The sequence below is a fragment of the Mustela nigripes genome, chromosome 10 (genome assembly GCF_022355385.1).
Source record: "Mustela nigripes isolate SB6536 chromosome 10, MUSNIG.SB6536, whole genome shotgun sequence".
NCBI lineage: Eukaryota > Metazoa > Chordata > Mammalia > Carnivora > Mustelidae > Mustela > Mustela nigripes.
This window is the reverse complement of record NC_081566.1, coordinates 2,254,972-2,268,338: the sequence shown is the minus strand read 5'-3', so window position 1 is coordinate 2,268,338 and position 13,367 is coordinate 2,254,972.

Genomic DNA, 13,367 nt, shown 5'->3' with positions numbered 1-13,367 from the left:
ACGCCAGAGGATTCTTTGCCTTCTAGTTGGGTTCGGCCAATAGGTAGTGACAGCAAGAGACTGGAGGAGACCGAGCTGATATATTTATTCCACAGGCACTTTCCCTGTGGAGATGCCACAGGCTGACTGCTTCCTTTGGTGGAAAGTCACAGCTCCAATCTGGCATCTTCTCATACAGACATCTTGTCCTACTTCTGCTAACTGCTCCCTCCTTTACAGCTTCAACCCTTGGGGCAGTGACGTGTCAGGCTGCCACAAGCCCTGGAGTAATGCACTATTCCTTGCAGTTTTGCTGTACTTATCTACACCTTTGTAAATAGTCCCTTTATTAAACCCACTCAAACTCTCAAAGTTCAAATGCCATCTGTTTCCTATAGGAAACATGACTACCATTTTATCCCTGTAATGTCCCTAATAGGAAAGCCCATAAGAACTCAGCAGTCTATTGAACCCATATCATGTGTGACCCCAGACCACCCACCAACTCCAAAGGTAGTAGATACACACACACGCACACACACAGATACACACACACAGATAATCCAATGCGCACAGGATAGGCAGCCTCTAAGATGGCCCCTTCCCCTGCTTGATATTCACACCTTTGTGTTATCCTCTTTCTTCAAAGTGGGATAGACTTACTGACTCACTTCTAAAGAATACAATATGGCAGACATGACAGGATGTCACTCCCAAGATTAGGATATAAAAAGACTGTCTTGGACATTTTCTTTTGCTCTGTTGCTTGCTTGCTCTGAAGGAAGCCAGTGCCTGTTGGGAGCAGCCCTATGGAGAGGCCCCAGGGCAAGGAAACTGTCTCAGTGTAACAGGCCTGGAGTGTAAGAGGAGGAACTAGAGTCCACCAATAATCCTGAGTAAGCTTGGAAGACCTTCCCCCAGCCAACTTGGTTAAAAATCCCTGAGCCAGCTAAGCTACGCCCAGTTGCTGACCTACAGAAATAAATGTCTCTTCTTTTAGACCCCTAATTTTGGAATAATTTGTTTCAATACAGCAATAGGTGGCTAGTTCACACATCATCAATGGATGTTTTCTAAGATGTGGAATCCAACAATGATCTTTTCTTACATTTAATTTACATGTTAATCTTACAAGGAAATAAGGATTCCATGTGTTTGTCTCGGACTTATTTTCCTAAGCTTCTACTTTCCCATTTCCACTCCATCCATCTCAAGGAACAGCCATTCAATGTTGATGAAGTTTTCCCCCACCCTGGCTTCAGGAATTACCCTAACTGCAATCCAAGTTATCCATTTTCCCCTTGGTGCAGTGCGTGGTTCATGAAAGGGAGCAACATCCCATCCTGAGCTAATCAATTCAGTGTTGTCCCAAGTCCTGTTTTCAGTTGGAAGCTGATACTTTATCTCAATCTATTGTTGTTAATGCCAGCTTCAGTTGGGTGGATGAGACATGAAGTCTCATCTAACACAAATACCATCCTGCCTCATTTATACTCAGTTCTCATGAAGATGGAGATAAAGCAGATGATACCAAACAGAACAGAGAAACCAAGTGAGCATTTCATGGTGTTGGGGAAAAAGAGATTTGACTAAGTTAGGAGCTCATTTCTACCACTTGGGCAACCTTGATGAATTCTTAGTCTCACTTCCCTCTTTTGTAATAGGAAGATAATGATAATAGCGTATATCTCATATAATCATCATGAGGACTAAATATACTTTGTTTAAAACAGTGCCTGGCGCAGAGTATATTTTCAATAAGTGGTAGGGATTATCAGTATGATCTTTGGAAGGAAGTTATAGGTCTTGAATACACTTTGTTCATATGGCTCTTCTTGGGTTATTTTCAGTGTGACGCTGCCTCTTACCCACCATGAAATTTCACCACCTACCCAGGACATTATTTGTACTGGATGCATTTCTAAGTTGAAAAGAAAATAAATCCAAATGAAATGTGCCATTAGAGCTCATTCATCTATCCTTCAGAATTTTCCATTGCTGTAGGGAAAACTAAACATCAGCAAAAGAAAACTAAAGGATTCTCCTTTGTTACTTGGCGTTTGTCAATACATCTAATAGGAGGCAGGTTCTTAACCTCAACAGCAGTGATGACTTGACATTTCATATACTGAAAAGGTCGGGATATTTCGTCCTCGGAGAGAGACTGGCAGTCACTGACCTCAGCTACCCAGTATTCTTTATTTTGCAATGGATATTGGCAAGTTTCTCAGTTTTTACATAAAGAACTGATTTATTTCAGTTCTTTATGGGCAATAATTACTTGTGTTTGGTGAAAGCTTATTAAGTGCTCTAAGATCTCTGTATTTCGAACCCGTAACTCCTGAGTGTGGATGAAAGACTGATTGGTCTACAAGATACCTTGTCAGCTTCTGTTTATCTCTGTGAGTCACGTTACATTTTGTGACTATTTCTCATACTGGCACAGCTGGTACCAGTTTCTGGCTCATTGCATTTGTTTCCTTATGCAAATAATTTTTCCTTCCCGGCTGAAATGCTCGATTTGTTACCACCTCACACCACTCACCTATATTCACAGAGAGAGTGAGGTTACAATCTAGATCTTTACCACAGGCATCTAATTTTCAGGCAGGAAAGGAAAGCCACGAATTTAGAAGAAAGAAATATACGGTAACAAGAGAAGGTGGGAACTCCGAATTTATTCAGATTGCTTTGCCTTCTCACAAGGGATCATGAAGAGAGAGCCCCAGAAGTAAAAAAAAAGATAAAGGAAAAATATATATAGAAAACATATTCACTCAGCAGTATGATAAGCTAAATATTTTGGAAATCTCACAAAATGTAAACTACTTATCAAATTAAAATTCCATACTTGAGACTGAAAATTCAGCAAAGTGGACAAAATAAAGATATTTTAGGTCAAGACTGAATTTATCATTCAGACACTTACTGAAAATTTAACTTAAAAAGTCCACTTCAGGAAAAGAAAATGAAGACAGTGTATAATTAGTACAGGAATGGGTGTAAAGATTACTAAAACAGGATAAAGCACCCAAACAAATCTATTCATATATACTAAGTTGATATAAGACAGAGAGAGTATTGAAATAGAGAAAAAGGTATTTTCAGTAAGTCCCGATGTTGTACAAATTGGATCCCTACCTTACATCCTGCACAAACCAACTCTAGGTGGATTGAAGACTTAACTGTGGAAAAGCATAGCTCTGAAACTCTTTGAACAAATTATAGGAAAACATATTTAGGATACCAGAGGAAAAAGAATACCTTTTTTAAGATGCAAAAAACAAAACCACAGGGGGCACCTGGGTGACAGAGTCACTTAAGCATCTGCCTTTGGTTCAGGTCATGATCCTGGGGTCCTGGGATGGAGCGAAATCTCAAGGTGGGAGGTCTGCTTCTCTCTCTGCGCCCTCCCCTGCTTGTGTTCTCTCTCTCTCAAATAAATAAATAAAATCTTTTTTAAAAACCAGGAAAATAATTAATTTGACTAAATTAATATTTGAATAATGAACTTCCAGTCATCAAAAGAAACCAAAAAGAAAGTGAAAAGTCAGCTAACAAAAAGAACAAAAAAATACTTAGAGCATCAGTAATCAATAAAAATTGGTGTACTAAATAAAAAGTCCTTACAAAAGAATAAGAATAATACAAGCAATCCTATAGGAAAAAAGATGAAGAATAATATAGACAGGTTGGCGGCTAAAGCAAGGCTGAAGTAAAAGCACCTGAATGAAGATTCCCAACCTCAACCCAGGGAGGTAGACTAAGACAGCTAAAATAATAACCCAAAATCAGTGAAATTAAACTTAGGATAGAGTCATCACTGTATAGTCTCATATACAGGTTTTAGTGAAAATTAATAATGAGATTACAGGATAAGTAATTCTGCTTGATGAAGTCAATGTTTCTTTCTGCTAACATGGGCACGGAAGCAGACTTGAAGAGAGAATGATACAGCAGGATGAGAAATGTTCAAAAAAGGAACAACTCAAACTGATCACCAGGCCTCATTCCTCCTTAGACTGGTCATACAGAGAGTTTGCCTCTTTCTTTATCTTGTTTTGTTTAAGAAACAGGGACCCAGTAAATACCACTGATTATAATTTGGAAATTATGGTCATTAAATAAATGGTATATTTATGACCAATAAATATAAAATAAATGGTATATATAATAATACCAAATCATATAATAATACCAAAAATAAATGGTATATATAATGACCAATAAAATGGTCATTAACAAAGCCCATTACCTGACTGTGGCTGGAATAAATGGTACAAGAGTCAAGTTTCAATGACTATTTTCATGTACCACAGAGCTTCATAGAGTACAAAAAGGCTGTCTGTTGGGTATATAAAACAATTAGATTCGAGGTTAGCAGACAGGTTTCAACCTCACATTCCTCATTAAATTAAAATGGAGTTTGAGGTAAGTGACCCTTTGCAGCTGAAGAAATATTTAAGCCCATAGTTTTCAGGTCAAGTCATTCAATTTAACAGATGGAAAGGCTGGAGTGGCCCTTGAAGGACTCCTTCCTGTCTTCCTGAGGAGGAGAAGAATTCAACTGGGCTGCCTAGTTCTCGTTAGGGGGTTTGATTCCCCAAGCATTTAAATTAAAAAAATATATATATTCACATCTGTAATAAAGGGAAAAAATGTCCCTGCCTAAAACATCTGTTTGGGGTATGAGTGTGTGTACTTTTCTCTTCACCCTCACTTAATGTTAGTTAAAATCATAAAACATTATATAAAAAGTATATATGTTATTGTATTATAGATAATATAAATTATAGGACACTCAACTTCTTATCAAAAATCTCCTTTAAAATATCATGAAGCTTGATTTCACATAATTTCCATAATTTCCTATTTCAAAAGGACTTTGAAGAGGTAGAAGTGCATAGAACACTATCTAGACAAATCAATCTTTGCACATTTCCCTTAACCAAAAAATACTAGATAATAATTAATATAATAAAATAAAATTATACTTCTTTTCTTCATCTTAGTTGAAGAGTTAATAAGTATGATGAAGTCTCAGATTGACATTTCATGTTTCGGTTTTCAACCCATATTTTCTGTTTCAATAGGAAGACATGTTGAGGAAAGACGTTGAAACGTGGATTGGAATGTAAAGAGAATCTGCCGTATCAGTACTAATAGGTCTTCTTGAAAGACTAGGGGCTGAGTACGATGAGGTGAACAAGCAAGTAGACTTGGCGTCCCTAGCCTCTCACGGGCCAGAAGAGCAGACTTTGATCTTTATACACCGGAATTCTGTGTCGGCTTGCCTCTGAGGACAGTGCCGTGGCCCGTCCCTCCCTTCATCACACTTCCCTTCTACCCGATAGCCTGGCGCCTACTTAATGTGCCCCTGGGTTTCTACTCAACAAAAATGTTCTCATAATCACATGAGCCTCCATATTTACCCCATCGTGCATTTAGCAAACTGGGTTTGAGGGTAAGCATTCTACGTAAACTAGTCTCTGATACTGTGGAACTGAACATAGGTCAGGACCAGAGAGAAATTTTTAGGAGCCCTAAGTACTGAAAGGAATAAGCTGCCCCATCACAATATATACTACAAAATAAAATATTCTCTCTCTCTGGACTAAAATAAGCATTCATGTTACCACCTAATGCTATCAAATGTAGTATACTGTGCAAGCTTCAGATTATTTTTTTCTTTTTAAGAATTAGACAGTTATAGAAATACAGTGAGGATCTCTTCCCTAACCTAATTGCTCTGCTGCCTTCCTTGGAAAATATGTATATTAAGGTGGTTAATACATATTAACTATATTAATATATATGAACTACACTAGTATATATAAACTACCTTAATTAATAAACTACATAAATTAATATAATATATACACACACATATATGATATGTATATATCAGCTAATTCCATGAAATGCAATGATAGCAACTCCAGCTTTCATTCTCACTTTGAGTTCCCTTCTCCTTTCTGGGGCCTTGAAATTTCCCCACTATTTTTAAGCACAAGAAAGTATATAAAATTTGTAATTATTGTCAGGTGCTATAAAACATACCATAGACTGGGTAGCCTAAACACAGACATTTATTTCTCATAGTTCTGGAGGCTGGGCAATCCAAGGTGCAGGTACAAACTGGTAGACCCATTCTTTATTTCTAATACCTAGTACTCAGTCATGGTTTAACCCATTCAAGAGAGCTGACTATGAAATGGTGGAAAAGGTTAAAAAAAACTGTCATATTATCAGTAAAGTAGAGAGACAATCTTATTGTTACAAATTTCCATCTCAAATTATTTTAATGAGGCTCTCCTGTGGGAGAGGGGAAAAAAAAAAAAAAACTCCTCTAAAATGTGCAAGCTGTCCCGGGCCTGGGAAAGCAGACACGAAAGAGTTGAGATGGCCAAAGGTTGTCACTGGGGACCAGGGATTAGAACCTGGTCAAAGCAGCAAATAAAAAAAATTTAAAAAGCTCTTAAAAGAACCTGACAAGGGAAGCTTAAATCTTATTTAAGGGGTTGGGTTGTACTAAGCCTTGAAAAATTCAATCCTCTGGAGGACTATATCTCACTAAGAAAGCTCCATGTAAGTTTATCATGTATCCAACACCTAGACATTGGGCCTTGGAGACCACTAGGATAATATTTCCTCTGGTTTAGCACTGAAGCTAGTAAGTGACATTTGTACGAGGCAGACTTTAAACTCCAGGGCTTTTCTGATTACAAAATGATAATTCGGAGGGCAAGAAAAGTGCTTACTGCAGAGAGAAGTCGCCATGATTTATAGGGGCTGGACAGTCTTCCTTTTTCACACAGGGTAACTTTTTAGACCAAATGTGTTTTGCTTTTCCTTTTGTTTTTAACCAAAGTTGTCTTTTGATTGATATGATAGATAGAACATATTTGTTTTAGCTCCACCATGTCCAAAAGAATGATTGTATAAATCCTGGTTACAGGCGACATCGTAGTTCATTTGCACGCATCACACAGAAACATTAGCGTGAAATGCCAGAGTGAGGCTCGGGTGAGCCCCGCAGCCTCACTGTCTGGCCCTTCACTGCACAGACTCCATAGACGACTCTCCAGCTGCTCTGGGTCTCTGATGAAAGCCAGACAAAAATGGAGTGATGCTGAAAAGCTGTCCCTCCTTTGCTCCTGGTGCATCTATCAAGATCTCTGGGATCACTGTGAAAGCTCCTATCATTCCAGTTATAAAGGGACTTTGGGTGAATTAAATATGTAGTGACAACCAACGTCATAAACTACTTGACTCCCTTGGGTCATTTTTCCGGGCTGACATTAATAATGCTTTGGCCAGCAAGTATATTTTGTGCAGTTGGGAACATAGATGGGCTCATGTAAAATAGTGTGTCTGTTAGCACTCGCATGCGGACATCCAGGCTATCTAGAGAACAAGTGAGGCAGACTTGCATGTGAAGCCAAATTAAACCTTCTAACTGCCGTTCCACTTTACAACTGCAGGCTAGAATCCTAATTGACTCATCTCTTTCATAAATCTGTAAAACCCGCCAGTGGTGGGACTGAGTAACAGATGAGGTCTACATCACAGCAAATCCATCACCTCTGGTAGAAAAACAACTCCTAGATTTACTGACGAGGCCAGGAAAATCATCATTATACAGAGAATTCTTCCCTCTCAAAACAAAAATGAATCCTGAGGGCGCCTGGGTGGCTCAGTGGGTTAAGCCGCTGCCTTCGGCTCAGGTCATGATCTCAGGGTCCTGGGATCGAGTCCCGCATTGGGCTCTCTGCTCAGCAGGGAGCCTGCTTCCTCCTCTCTCTCTGCCTGCCTCTCTGCCTACTTGTGATCTCTCTGTGTCAAATAAATAAATAAAATCTTAAAAAAAAAAAAATGAATCCTGAAACCAAATTTCAGAAGCCCACCATCAGCCAGAAGATTGTTTTACACGTCACATATTCTACAGAACAAGCCGAGAAACCTGGTGCAAAAAAACTCCTGGTGGCAACGCACTCATGCACGCTCTCTCTGCCTTCCTTCTGCCGTTTTTCCATCGCTCATTCCCTGTTCCCTCCACATCTCCTACACTTCGCTTTATCTGGACTCTGGAGGTTTCATCAAGGCCTGAAAGTCGTCATAGGTTTTTGAGGTCTGTGAAAGTTCTATATATACTCAAACAGTCTTACCAATTATTTTAAAAATTAGGATATACACATTTTTAGGAAACCATGAAGATTGGTGTTCCTTAAGCAACTCTAGAACCACATTTAAAAATCAGCATTAACCAAAGCGAGACCAGAATAATATAAAATTGAGAGTCATTTTAATATTAATTAATGTTAATATTCAATACAGTGATTGAAAACAAAATTCCAAATTTGAAGAGCTGCATGAAGCACCTATTAACGAAAGGAGGACCAGAAGAGGAGCAGGTGTGCAGATCAGCCAAGACTCTGTAGACTTTACCACATATCACCAGAGGGAGAGGGAGGAAACCCTAAAGCTTAGAACACCTATAGTTTGGAGGAATTGTGGAACATTGGTGGTTGGATAAGAGCTAATATGGAATAAAACTGTCTAAACACCCTGTTCCACACTTATGTTTAAAAATAGGATTTTGATTACCTGCCACGATCCCGACACTGTACATGGCACCAAGGGTCAAGTAGTGAACAAACGTAATCTCAATCTGTTATTCTCATGGAACTTACAGCCTAGTGGGGACAACAGGAGTTGGCCCGATAATCACAGACACATGAAAGCATATCTCTATGATGAGTGCCAAGGAGAGACACGCATGCCATGACCGCCCACCGGAGGTGGATATATTCTAGTCAGGGAAAGTTCCCCTGGGAAAGTCACCCTTGAGCTGATCTCTGAGGAATAAGCAGGACTTAACTAGATGCATAATTGGAGAGAAAGATGGCTGCCCTCCTCTGCAGCAAAATTGAGGGCACTTGGCTGGCTCAGTCAGTAGAGCATGTCACTCTTGATCTCAAGGTTGTGAGTTCAAGTCCCCCACTGTGTATCGAGATTACTTTAAAATAAATCTTTAAAAAATGAACTGTAAATGACAGTATTTCTCATTTTTTAAAGCATAACTCATTGACTTAATAACTGTTAAGACTATGATTAAGAGATATTAAATGAATGAATGAGTAGTTCCTTTTCTCCCCAAGCTTACTGAGGTATAATTGACAAATAAAAATTATATATATTGAAAGTTTCCAACATGTTTTGATGAATCTATACACTGTGAAATGTTTATCTGTCCCCTCACATAGCTATTTGTTTATTTACCTGTGGATTTGGTGAGACTAGTTAAGCTCTAGCCTTAGTAAGTACACAGTATAGTGTTGTTAACTACTGCCACCCTGCTATGTACATTAGATCTCCAGAATTTATTCATCCTGAATTTCTGAAACTTTATAAGTTTATATGCTCACTCCCCAATGAATCAAAGAGGCTCAAGCCCCTGGCCTGGCTCTATTTCCAGGCTCTCTCCCCGCTTGGTTGGAATGTGGCTTTGATACAGGGGCAAATTTAACAAAGAAAGGCAGGAAGAGTGTTCCTAGAAGAGGGAACAGCTTATGCCAAAGCCCTCTGGCTCAAGCAAGAAGCAATGTCTGCAGAGCTTTACAGACTGTATCAGAGAATTCTGTCTTAATTCTAAAAATGTGGAAAGCCTTTGGGCTTTAAGCAGGGAGGAAGAAAGAGATGGGGCTGACATGACCAGTTCTGCATTTTGGAAAGGCTATCTAATCTACAATACAGAAAAGAAAGAAAAGTAGTAAAGTTGTAAAAAGTTTGATTGTGTACACAGCATTTGTCTCAGATATATTACTAAAATAAAGGGCTTCTGTCATGTTACACAGAATAAGTATATAATAATCACTTCCTCATTCATTCATTCAAATGATATTTATGGTGCATCAACAATGTTATCAGGCAAGTAGACTATGCGCTCTGTCCTCCTAGAGTTTACAGAATTAGACAAAATATAAAAGTGAATAATACAGCTTGTGAGAACCCAAAAAGCACCATGGAACAAGAAAAAATAAAGCAGGATAAAGGGAATTGAAAATGAGAAGAGAGTACAATAGCATGGAGTTTTACACATGATAATCAGAATAGTCTTCTTTGAGAAGGTGTGTTTTACACAAAGACTGAAAGAGGTGAAGACATCCACCTTGCTGAGTCTGGGTCAAAGGCTTTCTGGCCAAAGGGCAGCCAGTGCAAAGTCTCTAGGACATTAGCATATCTGCCATGTTTGTGGAACCCCTAGGGATCCAGCATGTCCAGAGTAGAGTAAACATGGGGGAAGAAGCTAGAGATGAAAACAGAGAACTGGGCCTTGAAGGACATTGGCAATCCTTTGAGTGAGGTGGGCATTCACTGTAAGGTTTAGAGTGGAGACTTCTCAGGACCTGACTCCTTTTTTAAAAAGTTCACCCTGCTGCCACTGTAGACAACAGGCTATAGCAAGGCAAGAGGAAAGTGGGGAGACCGTTAAGAGGTTTCTACAGTGAAGCAGGTGAGAGATGACAATAGTTCAGACCATCATCACTGGACTTGTGAATGGTAGTAGTGACAGTTAGAAGAAATAATAAAAGGTTTTCAAAATTCTGAGAAAAAAATTTCAATACTAAAATGCTAATACTCGGGGCGCCTAGGTAGCTCAGTGGGTTAAAGCCTCTGCCTTCGGCTCAGGTCATGATCTCAGGATCCTGGAATGGAGCCCTGCATCGGGCTCTCTGCTCGGCAGGGAGCCTGCTTCCCTTCCTCTCTCTCTGCCTGCCTCTCTGCCTACTTGTGATCTGTCTCTGCCAAAGAAATAAATAAAATCTTTTAAAAATAAATAAATAAATAAAATGCTAATACTCAGCCCAACTATCAATTATGAAGTATAGGAAGAATATCTTGCTGTGGAAAAAGGCACCAAAAATTACCATGTACCATTTCATAAGAAGATACTAAAAAATGTGCTATACGAAAATGAGAGGATAAACCAAGAGGAGATACAGGATTTTTAATTCTAAATAAGACAAAACCCTAGCAAATTTATTTGAATAAAGAGCACAACAGAGTCATGCATTTTTAAAAAATGCATAATCCTTTTCTAGCTCAACAAATAAACCTCAGATGCATTTATAATTTTTCATCAAAAAAAAAAAAAAAGACGTCCATTTGGATATGCTGCAAGGGCAACAAATTGTTAAAGACAGCCAGTCAGATCTGCACATTTTACAAATAATAGATTTCATAGGACACAGCCATAAATTCTAATGTCTGGTATCTAAAAGTTTCCCTTGTACAAATAATGTTTCTCCAGTTTTAAACAACTAACTCAATAGTCAAATCTATTTTTACAGAAATATTAAGACTGGACAGGAATGTAAAATCAAGACTTTTGTAGACTTTCCCAAATCATCATATTATCAAGGTGAGTGCTAAATTTCCCTAATATATTTCAGTCAGGGAAATATAGTTGTAATATTTTTACAGGATTTTTCACAAGTAAATGAAAGAGGCTTAAGTTGCATAAACTTCAATTGCCCCCAAATGTCTGCTACATTTTGCTATATTTTTTTTAAAGAATTTATTTATTTATTTGACAGAGAGAGATCACAAATAGGCAGAGAGGCAGGCAGAGAGAGAGAGGAGGAAGCAGGCTCCCTGCTGAGCAGAGAGCCAGATGCGGGACTGGGATTCGATCCCAGGACCCTGGGATCATGACCTGAGCCGAAGGCAGTGGCTTAACCTACTGAGCCACTCAGGAGCCCCTACATTTTGCTATACTTTGAAGTATTACCTCTTAAGCTTCTTTTTGTTGTTGTTTTTTTTTTCCTAATTTGCCTCATATAGTCCAGTTTTCCAGGATAAATTCAATCTTTTTCTTTAATGTCACCTTTTATTAATACTTTCTCATTAAATGGGGCGCCTGGGTGGCTCAGTGGGTTAAGCCGCTGCCTTCGGCTCAGGTCATGATCTCAGGGTCCTGGGATCGAGTCCCACATCGGGCTCTCTGCTCAGCGGGGAGCCTGCTTTCTCCTCTCTCTCTGCCTGCCTCTCTACCTGCTTATGATCTCTGTCTGTCAAATAAATAAATAAAATCTTTAAAAAAAAAAAAAACTTTCTCATTAAATTATGAAAACTGCAAAAAAATAAAATAAATTTAAGCAACTAAAAGGAATGATGGAACATTTTTTTTCCTTTTGAGTTTTCTCAGATTTCTTTCACTAGCTGCTTGAAAGTCCTGAAATTCTTAAGGCTAAGAATTGGCATCTTATTAGTTAGAGGCACCAAATAAATAAATAAATAAATAAAATAGCACAGCCCAAAGCTCATATTATGAAATGAAAAGGTAGAATGTAATGATTTTAAAAAGGAACGAATGACCACGTAGCATTTTGAATTTTACAAGATCTAGCAAAGTGGAAAATCTATCATTAAAGAGGAAAAGAATTCCCAAGATGCTAGTGAAATACTTCCCTAATGGCAGGCATACAGCAGTGTTAGGAAATCACTAGTCCAGTTTAGGACAAGAGGATGATGGGGCGCCTGGGTGGCTCAGTTGGTTGAGCAACTGCTTTCAGCTCAGGTCACGGTCCTGGAGTCCTGGGATCGAGTCCCGCATCGGGCTCCCAGCTCCATGGGGAGTCTGCTTCTCCCTCTGACCTTCTCGCCTCTCATGTTCTCTCTCACTGTCTCTCTCTCAAATAAATAAATAAAATCTTTAAAAAAAAAAAAAAAAGAGGATGAAAGTCTCCAGGGGGAGCCAAATGTGTTGGATATAGTGTGAGAGATTACCAATATAAGGCAGAATTTGTGATAGGTGCATAGAAACCTTGAGGGACTTAAGAAAGGAGGGATTTATTGATTCCAGAGAAAACTAAAAATTATAAAAGAATAAAAATCTAAATAATTATAATTGCATGGCACAGATACAAATGTTATGTAATCACAATATTACAAACAGTGAATATGAATTTAGCAAAAAAGTTTTGCAATTTAGCACTTTGAAAAAAGTGGGAATAAAGTAGGGATTAGAAACAGTGGTATGAGAAACCGAAAGCTTCATTGCCACTACAAGGATGTCAACAGGTAATATCTAAAGATGAAAGATAGAAGTAGCGGTAGAAGCATGTTATTTGGAGGTAAGTTGTACAATGAAGAAAAGCTAAAAGAGTTGCCTCTAGAAAACATTACTCAGAAATGGGTGGTTGGGTTGGGGTAGGGCACCAGTGGACCTCTGATGAACACCATTATCCCTACCATCAGAATATACCAACTCTCAGAGTTTAAGATGGTGCCAGCAATCGAAAGGCTATTATGGGGTGCTCTATAGTTCACCAATGCAACAAAGATACTTAGGATTCGAAAGGAGATTAGCAAAGTAGGACAGG